This window comes from Protopterus annectens, chromosome 12.part0 (genome assembly GCF_019279795.1).
Source record: "Protopterus annectens isolate FY-2018-M chromosome 12.part0, PAN1.0, whole genome shotgun sequence".
NCBI lineage: Eukaryota > Metazoa > Chordata > Ceratodontiformes > Protopteridae > Protopterus > Protopterus annectens.
Genome location: NC_056746.1, coordinates 787,525,179 through 787,537,294, shown reverse-complemented (window position 1 = coordinate 787,537,294; position 12,116 = coordinate 787,525,179). Strand labels below are relative to the sequence as shown.

Here is a 12,116-nt window from a genome sequence, read left to right as displayed (position 1 = left end):
AGTGCTCTAATCTGCTTGTTGATGCTGAGGAGGGAGTTTTTCCAATTTGGAATGTGTTCCTTTTTACTCTTGGACAACAGTTCCTTCCTTCTGTTGTAAAGCCTGTTGATAGAGGATATCCACCAGACAGGTTTATGCTTGGTTGAGGAGCAGGTTTTAGCTCTGTTGGGTATGGCTGAGTCCATGCAGTTGTACAGGTGACTGTATACTGCACTGGCGTACAGTTCAGCATAGTTGTCTGCATCCTCTGAGGGGTGCGGTGGCATGAAGGTACTGATACCCTCCCTTAGGAGGTTGTAGTCATCTTTTGTGAAATTGTTTAGCCTGGTTACGGGGTTGGGTGGGACAGAAACTTTGAATGAGACAGACTGATGATCTGATCTCAATAGGGAAGAACATACTATGTGAGTGGTGCAGCGGTCACCCACGTTGGTTGAGCCAAGTCCAGAATATTAACTACCCTTGTGGGGATGAGACGGGCTGGTCTACTGCGTTAGAACTGATGAAGTCAAGGAATCGTTGGGTGAGTGCATTAGTGCAGGAATAATTCACCCAGTCTATGGTGGGGTGGTTGAAGTCACCTAGGATCAGGGCGTTAGGGGGTACCCTAGGATCCATGGGACCCGATAACATTCTAAGCAGCTCACCTTACTATTCAGGCATGACCAAAGGGCAATTTCAGGTATACTCTCCAGTCCAGCTGGTGAACCTGGGTATCCTGAGGCAATGTTATAACTGCCTCATGTGCACAGACAACCCTCTCCTCCTACCACAAAACATTAAAATATGCAAGAGATGCAATTATATAGCTAAATTGGAGGCTAAGCTCTCTCCACCCAAGACTGGAACAGGCAGTCATGAGGAGAAGGTTAACACTTGCACCACACCTCCAGCCTCACATAAACATACTAAACCAGCATTGGCAAAAAATACACATAAATACACTAAATCATATGCGGAGGCTCTAAATAAAAACCTGCAAAAGCATCACAGACCTCCAAAGCAGACACCCAAAAAACCTGCATCTCCCGTCACAAACCAGACAACACATAAAACACAAAATCAGTGTGCTGCACAATCACAGCCCTTAAGGCGAAATAACATACCTAACAAACTAGTAATAGGTGACTCTGTAGTCAGGCACACTGACATTCCACTCACTAGGTTGGACAAGGAGAAGGTTACTGTTAGCTGCCTGTCGGGAGCCAGAATCCGCCACATAACACAAGCACTCAGGTCACTCCAGAACAAGTACAAATATGACTCTGTCATTGTTCATGTTGGTGTGAATGACCTGAGACCTACCTCCCTGGGCTACATGAAAAGAGACATGGAAGAGCTCTCTGATCATGTAGCCCAGGCGGGTATGACCCAGACCCTGAGTAGCATCCTGCCCTCACCAAGAATGATACCGCAGTATAAAGAAAAAATGATCAATTTCAACAATTGGCTAAGCTTCTGGTGTCATTCAAAGGGGATCCAGTGTCTGTCAGCCTGGGACGACATGCTCGACAAGCCTCGTTGCTTCGCAAGAGACGGCTTGCACCTGTCACCCCTAGGCTTTCGAATACTGGCCAAGGCTATTGCTGCCCCCATAAGGCCTTTTTTAGGCAAGGCTCAAAAGTCAAACCCACCTCCGTAAACAGCACAAATAAAAAAAAAAAGGTTATGCTACTCAACGCCATGAGTTTAAATCTCAAAATACACGCGCTCAAAGCACTCCTCAGTATGGAGAATGTGGACATCTGTGCAGTAACTGAAACCTGGTTCAAGGCTCCACAGAGCACCCCAGCACTATCAGGCTACAACTCATACCACACATTTCGGCCACAGAACATGGACCGAAACACAAAAGGAGGGGGTGTATCCATATTCATCAAGGATGCCTACACCTCCAGGTTAGTGGCGCAGCATGATTCCTCCGAGATCATCCATGTGCAACTAACATCAGGCAAATCTGCAATGCAAATTGTGGCCTGTTACAGATCACACTCCATGACCCAGGACCACCACTCCACCTTTCTGGAGACACTGGAAAACATGAAGGTCCTACCGAACACGCCGATAGTGGGCAATTTCAATTACCCTACCGGTAACTGGGAAAACTACTCAAGTACAAACTCCCATGTCCAGCGCTTTCTGGAATTTATCAACTCAAATACCCTGGATCAGCTGGTAAACGCCCCTACCAGAGGTGAAAACATATTGGACCTCGTCATCACCAACATGGGCGACAGGTGTTCCACACCGGAGGTCAACCCGTTACTGGTTAGATCTGACCATAAACTATCACTCTGGATGTCCACACCACACCACCACCTCCAACCAAGGAAACCACAGTGAAAAACTTTTCTATAGCAAACTTCACCTTATTTAAGATAGAGGTGGTAAGTTTCACAGCCCCCACGCTAAAGGATAACAGTGTCCAAGATGAAGGAACCTTTACAAATGCACTCTATGAGCACCTACAAGGATGCATGGATCATGCCATCCCTAGCAAAACCAAGACTCACTCCCCTAAGAGAAGGAAACCAGTCTGGTGGACACCTGCCATAAACAGGCTATACAACAGAAGGAGGAAACTAGTTCAGGAAAAAAAGAAAATCCCAAGAAGGAAAGACATCCCTGATCAGTATCAGTAAGAAACTAAGGTCCCTCATAAAATCCTCCAAGGCTAACTTCGAAAGAAAAATAGCTAAGGATTCGAAAGATAACCACAAAACCTTCTTTAGCTATGTCAAGAATCTAAGTGGCAATTCGCAGATATGCTCTGAGCTAGTGCAAAATAGCACAAAATATACTGAACCCACTGATATTGCCAACATCCTGGCAGATAGATTCAGTGCAAACTTCACCCCCCTCTCACCCCCAAAAGGTCCCTCAACAATACCGGAAAAGTATAGTGTCCCGGAAATCACAGACGTACAGGTGAAAACAGCCCTTTCAAAAGCCAAAAGCACAGTGTCAATGGGGCCAGATGGTGTCCCAGGCTGCGTCTTGCACGAACTACAGAACGAACTAACCCCCCACCTAAACACACTGTTCAACCTCAGCCTCTCCACAGGCTACGTGCCCACAGCAATGGTTATTCCGTGCCACAAAGGAGGGGCCACAACTGACCCCTGGTAACTATTGCCCCATAAGCCTGACTAGCCTGGTCTGCAAGGCTATGGAGCGCATCATCATGGAACTCATTAACAAAGACATTGGGAACCTCCAAACACTTGACCCGACCCAGTTCGGCTTTGTTAAAGGCAGATCATGCCTACTAAACCTGGTCGACTTCTTCGAGACAGTCACCAAGGCCATAGATAAGGGAAAGGTAGTTCATGCAGCCTACCTTGACCTCGCCAAGGCTTTTGACACCATTCCCCACTCAGGAATTATAGAAAAACTCACCAGCCTGAACATAAACCCCTATGTCACGAGATGGGTTGCCAACTGGCTTACAGACAGAAATCACACGGTAAGAATAGCGGGCTCCAGGTCCGACTCTAAACCAGTCATAAGTGGTGTCCCACAAGGCTCGGTCCTGGGATCCCTACTGTTCGGCATATACTTTTCGGAAGTACAGGCAAACACAGGAGGACTATGGCTAACCAAGTTCACCGATGATTGCAAACTGGGAGCCATAATTGATTCTCTGGCTGACACAGACATTCTCCAAAAGGGCCTTACTGAGACGGACACCTGGTGTCAAAGTCATGGTCTCAAGCTAAATGCCAAAAAATGCATAGTCATCCCGTTTGGGAAAAACAAAACACCCATGAATTACCACATAGGTGGCAGCCCCCTTAATACAGAAGAGGTAATAAGAGATCTGGGGACCCAGGTAGATAGTAATCTCTCCTTTGACAATCATATTGCCAAAGTAGTTAGGAAATCCTTCTATGTAGCCCATCTAATTACTAAAGGGTTCGCATCTAGAAATAAAGAGGTTATAGTGCCCCTCTACTCGTCACTCATCAGACCCATCATAGAGTACAATGCCCCATTTGGGATGTACCTCACAAGACACTTCCAACAGCTGGAAAGACCACAAAACTACCTCACCAAGAGGATTACTGGCCTCAAACATATGCCCTATGCAGCCCGACTGGAAAAACTCCAGCTGTACTCAGTCGCATATCACTTACTCAGAGGTGATCTTTGCTTGACTTACAAAGCCATGTCCAACTCAGAACTGAAGGACATGCTCCACCTAAAGAAATCCAAATCACTGCGAGCCACTCACTCTAGTGAGCTAAACCTCGCCAGAAGAATAAATAGAACATGCTGGAGGGATAGATTCCTGTCACAGAGACTCCCCATGCTTTGGAACAAAATTCCTAACTACAATAGTTAGAGCCCCTTACTAACACTCTTCAAGAGAAACCTTGACGAGTGGATGGGTAGCAGAATATACATCCCTGGGATCACTTCATTGGCCCTTCTTGACAGAGGCTCAGTTAATTAATCAACGGGGCGGCGAAAGCTGACACACTCTGGCTAAGATTATAAATGCCCTCGGGCAGATAGCCAAGTACCTACTTATGAACCTATGAACCTATTCCAGGCTGCATCCTACATGACGTCAGGCACGAACTTGCAGCACCATTAGGCAACCTATTCAACCAAAGCCTGAGTCCCAGCCAAGTGGAGGACAGCCACTGTCACCCCTTTACACAAAGGTGGAGCATCCATCGATCCAGGAAATTATAGACCCCCTCAGCCTAACTTGCTTGATCTGCAAGGCCATGGAACGGACTATCATGGACCACATTAACGGGGACACTGGCAACCTCCAAACTCTCGACCTCACACAGTTTGGCTTTGTCAACAGGAGGTCATGTCTGTTAAATCTGGTTGACTTCTTTGAGACAGTCACCAAAGCCATGGATGAGGGGAAGATGGTGCACACTGCCTACTCTGACCTGGCCAAAGCCTTGGACACTATTCCCCACTCGGGCATTATAGATGAACTCTCTCAACTAGGCATCAATCCATATGTTACCAGATGGATAGCAAACTGGCTCACTGAAAGAACCCAACTAATCAAAATAGGGGAAGCCACCTCAAGCAGTAGACCCGTAATGAGCGGCATACCCCGGGAATCGATCTTGGGGCCTCTGGTATACGGAATATACTTCTCTGAGGTGCAGGCCAAAACCAGTGGGCTATGGCTGACTAAGTTTGCAGATGACTGCAAGCTGGGTGCAGTCATGACTTCCCCAAGTAATGTGAACGTCCTCCAAGAGGGTCTTACCCAAACAAATGACTGTTGCCAGAAACATGGCCTCAAGATGATTGCCAAAAAATGCATCACCATCCCTTTTGGGGACAGTGACATGCCCACACATTATCACATTAATAACAACGCCCTAAGTACACAATCAGTAGTGAGGGATTTGGGCACCCAGGTTGATAGCAACTTGACTTTTGACCACTTGATGTTGCTTCTGTTGTGTGGAAAGCTTTCTACACGGCCCACCTTATAAGTAAGGGTATCTCATCCAGGGACAAAGAGGTCATAACATCCCTGTATTCTTCCCTTATAAGGCCAATTATTGAGTACAACGCCCCCTTCGGCATGTACCTTGCAAAGCATATGCAGCAGCTGTAGTGACCACAGAGGTTCCTCACCAGGATAATCCAGGGCCTCAAACATCTACCCTACACAGATAGGCTAAAAGTCCTGTCCCTCTACTCACTTTCATACAGACTTCTCAGAAGTGCTTCTGTCTGGCATACAAAGCAATCTCAGACCCCACCTTGATGGGACTGCTGCACATTCGCAAGTCAAGCTCCACTCGAGCAACCCGTACGCGTGACCTCAACCTGGTCTGTGATATCAATAGGATTTGTTGGCGGGACAGATTTTTATCAAAGAGACTCCCCCATCAGTGGAATAGACTCCCTCTCCTTGTCAAGCAGAGTACCTCATTATCCCTTTTTAAGCACAACTTGGATAAATGGATGGGAAACAGAAAATACACCCCTGGGATTCCACCTGTGTCCCTGCTAGACAGGGGCTTTAGATGCTGACTTGTCTAAACATGGGCTAAACTTTTGGCTAGGCTTATAAGGGCCTCAGGGCCAATAGACTAGTAACTTCCTATGATCTTATGATCCTATGAATCACGTCTCTTTTCATATAGTCAAGGAAGGTACATCTCCAGTCATTCATGCCAACATGGACAATGACAGAGTCATACTTGTACCTGTTGTCGAGAGGCTTAAGTGTGTGCGTGATGTGGTGGATTCTGGCACCTGACAGACGACTGACTGTGACCTTCTCCTTATCGAGCCTGGTGAGGGGGACACCATCCGTAAATGCACAAACAGTACACTAAAGTCCTGTCAGACACCCATTAAAAGAAATAGTCTGACAGAATAAATGTCAGGTAAATTATCACAGTGTGAACATAAACACTATATGCTATGTTCTTATCCCTGTTCATATGAAATACAGCCTCACATTGACTTAAAAAAAAACTTTAAAAAGTTCACATAAGCAGTACATTTCTACATCAAAAAAGCCCCACAGTGACCAAGGCTAAAAACAGTGGTCCCAGACAATTGTAGAAAATACATACATACATATAATCTATACACACACACACACACACACACACACACACACACACACACACACACACACACACACACACACACACACACACTAAAAACATTACAAATAAATATTTTCTGTGCGGAAGGGTTCACCCAAAGTGGACTTATCTGCCAGAAAGGAGCTCAAAGGCCAGTTACTGCTTCATGAGGCGCTAATAAAAGTACTGAAGATTTTCCACTCTGATTGCTGATTTCCCCTTTTCAGGGCTAACCAATTAGCAGTCAGAGTGGAAGTGTGGGCAGGAGCCACAGTTTTTGGAAGCTGGCCAATTGCTGTGTCTTGGGCAAGGCTACTGCAGCACTGTGAATTATGAACATTCTGTGGTGATGGCCTCCCTAGCTTGCAAGTTGAGAGCCAAGTGTCTCTCCCAACTCCACCCCCCCCCCCCAATTTGCCTCCAGAAAGTGGCAGCCAGGAAAACATTCAGGAATAATGAAAGACTTTGCCAGAGAAAGGTCTCCTAAACCCTTAGTTTAGCAGTTCACTCCTGCCCCTGGGGTGGTGTACATTAAAACTCCCCTCCTCTGCCCTTGGTGACTCTATCACCAGGAGCTTCTTGGACAAATTGTTCAGACTTTTGAAAGAACTACTACTTACATCCACAGTGAATATGGGAAAAAGTCCTTGGAGGGACAGAAAAATGGAACCCCAATGTAGACAATGTTTTGCCATTCAGTTCTCTCCTGAAAAGTATGTCTTACATTTTTGGTCCGAACAAGGTGGAAAGATCAAATCCTGCATTTAGAAAGGATGCATTAAAGCATTCCACAAAGTTGCATAAGCGCATCCAGGCATGATGGGGAACTGAGATACGGGTGCCTGTCTCCTTAGCTATACCATCCACTGCATTTGACAACAATGGCAAGGAAACATTTGAAATTGACAGCATGGTCATCAACTGGGAATCATTCGACTTAAGGTCTCAACTGCCATGGGAGAAGCTAAGGATTTAGCCTAGTCAAATGAGCCATATAGTTTAGCACACAAATGGCAAAGGTTGCTAAAGCACATTTGCATTTACCAGACTTGTCCAAGGCCCTAGACTCGCTGTTCAGAGGGTGGACAGTCGTGGTCTCCTCCAAGATCCCCTTCTTGGTGGCTGCCACTACTGTAATAGCATCAACTGCAGACTCCTTGCTCCAATGTGCCCTGCCATGCCCCAGCTTTAGAGGGGCAGGCTCTGTCACCTCAGGTTCCCTCTATTCCTTCCCAAGACACCAAGTCCACAAGAACATCTTGAAGGAGTACCATCCAAGCCATGTGTGGTCCTGCCTCATCTTACACTACTGTTTTCTATTAACCTCTGGAGAAGGTAATGCTGGAGAAGCTTGAGAAGCTCCAAGGGTACCCCAAACTTGGGGCTTCTCAAGGCTTAGTAATGCAGGCTGTCCTTAGACAAATTCATGCATAGCAGAAGATCCAGGAATACTGAAGGTCTGGGTTGAATCTGAGACCTTCCCCCATACCAGAATGAGAAAGAATTCTTTCAATGGACATGAAGGCCAACTCTGAAGTCAGCCAACCTGACCTCTCAGTTCTGGGACAGAGCTGGCTCCAAAAAAGCCATAATCAAATGCATCAAGGCCATCAACAGTGCAGAAGATTACCACATAGTTGATGCAGATGGGGAAAACCTGCAGGCAAGACTCAGAACCAAGACCACAGGATCCAAGATTTGGATCAGGGTAGGGGAATTAGATTGGGTGTGGAGAGGTCAGCATTCACTCTCCACCCTTGGGCTGGAGGGGAGAGGGAAGGATCACCAAGTCAATCTGACCCTTCAGAAAGATCCTCACCATTTTGTCCAAATCCACTTCCCTGACATTCCTAGACGACCTGAGAGACCTACAAGATACTTTCAAAGGAGGCTTAGTGGGTTGGCGTATCGGCCTGTCTGTATCCTGACACCTAAAAGTGAGAGACCGAACTCAAACAGGCAAAGTTCTGGTAGAAAAACAATGGTTTTGGAGTAACAGTAGCCACCAAAGATTGGTTCCAATATCGTACCCCTAGTAGGACTTGGGGCAGCTGAGGATTATGGACAGTGTGGTTCTGAAATCAGAGTCAAGAAAGCCAGGGATGGCCACTGGTGTGATTCTAATTCCCAATATGAATGGGAATCCAAAGAAACAGAAGATCTAGGGCTCTTCTATACCACCTCATCCAAAACTCCACCACTTGCAGGTATCTTCCTACTTTCTTTTTCTTCTTCTTCCATCTTCTTTTTCCAGTCCTTGTTCTTCTTGGGTTTCTTGGCAGATTTCCTTGTAGAAGGAGACCCAGAAACAGAAAGGCTAGAAACTGCAGAGAAAATGGGGAGAAGCCTTTTAACAACCAGCTTTACAGTATCTGTTTGCTAGGGTGTTAGATTCAAAAGATGGAAAGGCCTCACAATCCTGGTCCAAATGAGCCAACCCTAAACAATGTTTGTCTTTTCGGATTTTCCCGGTTAGGGGTCGCCACAGAGGAACTCCGGTCCGCTAATGATTGGCAGTAGATTTTTATGGTGCCGAGTTGCCAGCCCGACGCCCAACCTTCAGCGAAGGTACGCCCATTCACACATGTATTTCGGAGGCCACTCGACCAATGGGAGGACATGCAGACTCCACACAGAAGGCACTCCAGCCGAGAATCAAACGGGAGAACCTCTTGCTGTGAGACAACAACACTACACACATTTATCACGTGTCCTCTGGAGGTAAATTATACCTGCAGTCCACACATGTTTTTAAAGCCAGAAGCCTTCTCAGCCATTCAATACACAGAAGATAACCCCCTATCAGAGAACCTTTCATACTAAAACTACTAAAAGAAGCAGAAGGAACAATGCCATAATGGCCTACATAAAGAATTCACAGGCACGTCAATCCTCTAATAACTTTTTTTTTTCAATGAAATACAGTAATGGAAGAGGAGAGGAGAGAATAAGACTGAAGAGCTATCTAACTATCAAAGGAAAGCCAAAAAATATCACAAAAATCACTTACTTCTAAAGAGCTCTGGAGACCACATCTGTCATTAAGAGTGGCATGTGGGGAAATTAGATGTTACAGTGCATTATGGGAGAGAAGCTCAAACTTCAGAGTCAAAGTCTTAGTTGCTGGCCTTAGATCCAATTGGATCCAATAACCCACAGGTTAATGGTAGCTCATGTTCACCCACTGAGGTAGAGGTAAGTGCCAGGGAGGTTAGTGGACAGGTAGCGTTCAGATGTGTGTGCATGTATGTATGGGAAGGACAGCATGTGTCAGTTTATGTGTTACAGTTTGTCTGCCTGGCAGTCCACAAAAGGGAAGCTAGTTAGATGTGTGTGTGTGTGTGTGTGTGTGTGTGTGTGTGTGTGTGTGTGTGTGTGTGTGTGTGTGTGTGTGTGTGTGTGTGTGTGTGTGTGTGTGTGTGTGTGTGTGTTTATCTATGCATAAATGTGTGTTTGGAGGTAGGAGTGGGTGTATGTGTGAGGGTAGGGGGGGTGGGTGTGCATGTGCGTGGGCAGACTTTCATATCTCAACACTCCTCTACACTAAGGAGCAAATCCTGCAGCACTGGGTGTGGGAACTAGCCATCAGAACTAAATCTTTATGATTATGATTTAATTGCACTTAAACATGGGTCAGGGAAAACAGCAGACACCAGGGAAAACTCTAAGACTGTGTCTTAATGGCTCTTAAATATGGGTCGGGGTGGACACTAACCACCAAAGATACTCTGCATATTGTGTCAGAAAGCCACTTAGAAAAAAAATAAAGACAATGTGGGTGATGTGCAGAGATCACTAAACATCAGGGATACTATCAATATAGTGCCTTAAATGCACTAAAATACACTCAAACCCTGCACTCTTCCACCTCCCATAGAGGACACTAGTCTTCTGTACCACCACCAGACACCAGGAATAGCATTATAAAAAAATAAAACTTAAAAGTAAAGTAGAAAGGTGAGGGGGAAATGTTTTGAATCCTCCACCCTTCACACAGGAAGCAGTAGCAGCATTAACTAAGTGAACTAACTAATTAATTATTTTAATACTTCTTTCTTTGTTTTACAAAACAATATAATGAGGATCTCTAGCATTAGGACTGTAATACTTTGTGAATTATGGTCGAGAAGGATGGGCACCAAACTAGGAAACAGAAGGAGCATCCTGCAAATTAAGGGACAGTTAAGAGGGGGCGTGGTCTGCCCGTATTGATGGGGACTTCAAGACAAAGTCTGGAGCAAAACTAGTTGACACTAGGGAGAATTTCTGTAATGTGACTCAGTCACTTAAAAATTTTATACAGCCACAGGTCTAGCATTGCAGTACAATTTCTGCTCAATAAGAAGCATGACAATCTAATGCTTGGCATTACTGACCGACTGACTGTAATGAAAGTCTGCTTTACATGGGCAAGAATAACATAAAAGGAAATTTCTAGGACGTTCTGACAAATCAGGGTCAGGTATGAGGTATGTGGCATGTGTGTGTGACAGAGAGTGAATGGGGAGTGCCTCTGCCACTGGAATACATGGGTTGTCAGTGTTAACTACAGCAGGAGGGGGATGATTAACATTCACTGTAGTTAAGAGCATTTCAGAGGCATACAAATTTGCTGATACTGAGGTCTTTCCTCATAGCAGCTAATGTGCCTCTGATTCTCAAAATACTGAATCATGGAAAGAGCTCCTTTTTACTGCAGCTCTTACCAAGAGAAGTGGGGCTGTTTTTGAATCCTAGCGTTCGTTTACGTACAATATTTTTATTCTTGTTCAACTTGCAACTCATTAAAAATACTGTGGAAAATGAGATGTAAAATATAACTCCTGAACTGTTTAACTGGCTTGAATTTCTCTGCCATAATTGCATCAGTAGCCTTCCAAGTAACATACTATTACTGATTACTGCAACCTAAACATTACATAGACAGAAATTTTTCTTGCTAGGGTTATTACAACAGTTTTTTTTTTATCAGTGCCCTTCTCTACTGTTCACATAATCTGTGTATCCTTATTTAAGTTGATATAATTATGGTTACTGTATTTCAACTGCATTTGTCTTGGTTTTATCGCTAACAAAAGATGTCACCTTTATCAGTTCACTTACGCAAACATCAGATAACTGAACAAATGCACTCCAGCTTTTCTGGACGTTTATCTCTTTTTTTTCTGCATAAAGTGTGTGCCATTTGGTGGCTAAACCAAGAAGGCTCCTATTTGCCCAGTTGCTGCTATTCTCCCTCTAAAACCAACAAGTGTTCCACAAAAAACTTGACAAGTTCTTTGCTTCTCCATGGACTGTTTATACAGTGTCCAGGAGGCAACTAACCCCCAACTACCAGTTATACAATGAGATTAAGGTGGCACAACCTAAAGCATATGAATTGCCCTTCATGTGTGGCATTTAAGTTGCCCTTTATACATGCTGTGTCATTCATTTTCATTTTTTTCCTTAGTGCAGCTAAACTATATATATCAAATCACGACTGTGGATGCAAAAGTATGTCTATAGGGTTCTGCAGATTGCTCT

At 45.0% G+C, this 12,116-nt stretch overlaps 1 protein-coding gene across 2 annotated transcripts in view; it reads right to left on the bottom strand.

The window, feature by feature from the left end:
* The window catches only part of HMOX2 (heme oxygenase 2), a 970,295-nt gene that overhangs the window by 361,623 nt on the left and 596,556 nt on the right, over nt 1-12,116 (bottom strand). The gene's annotated exons all lie outside the window — the stretch shown is intronic.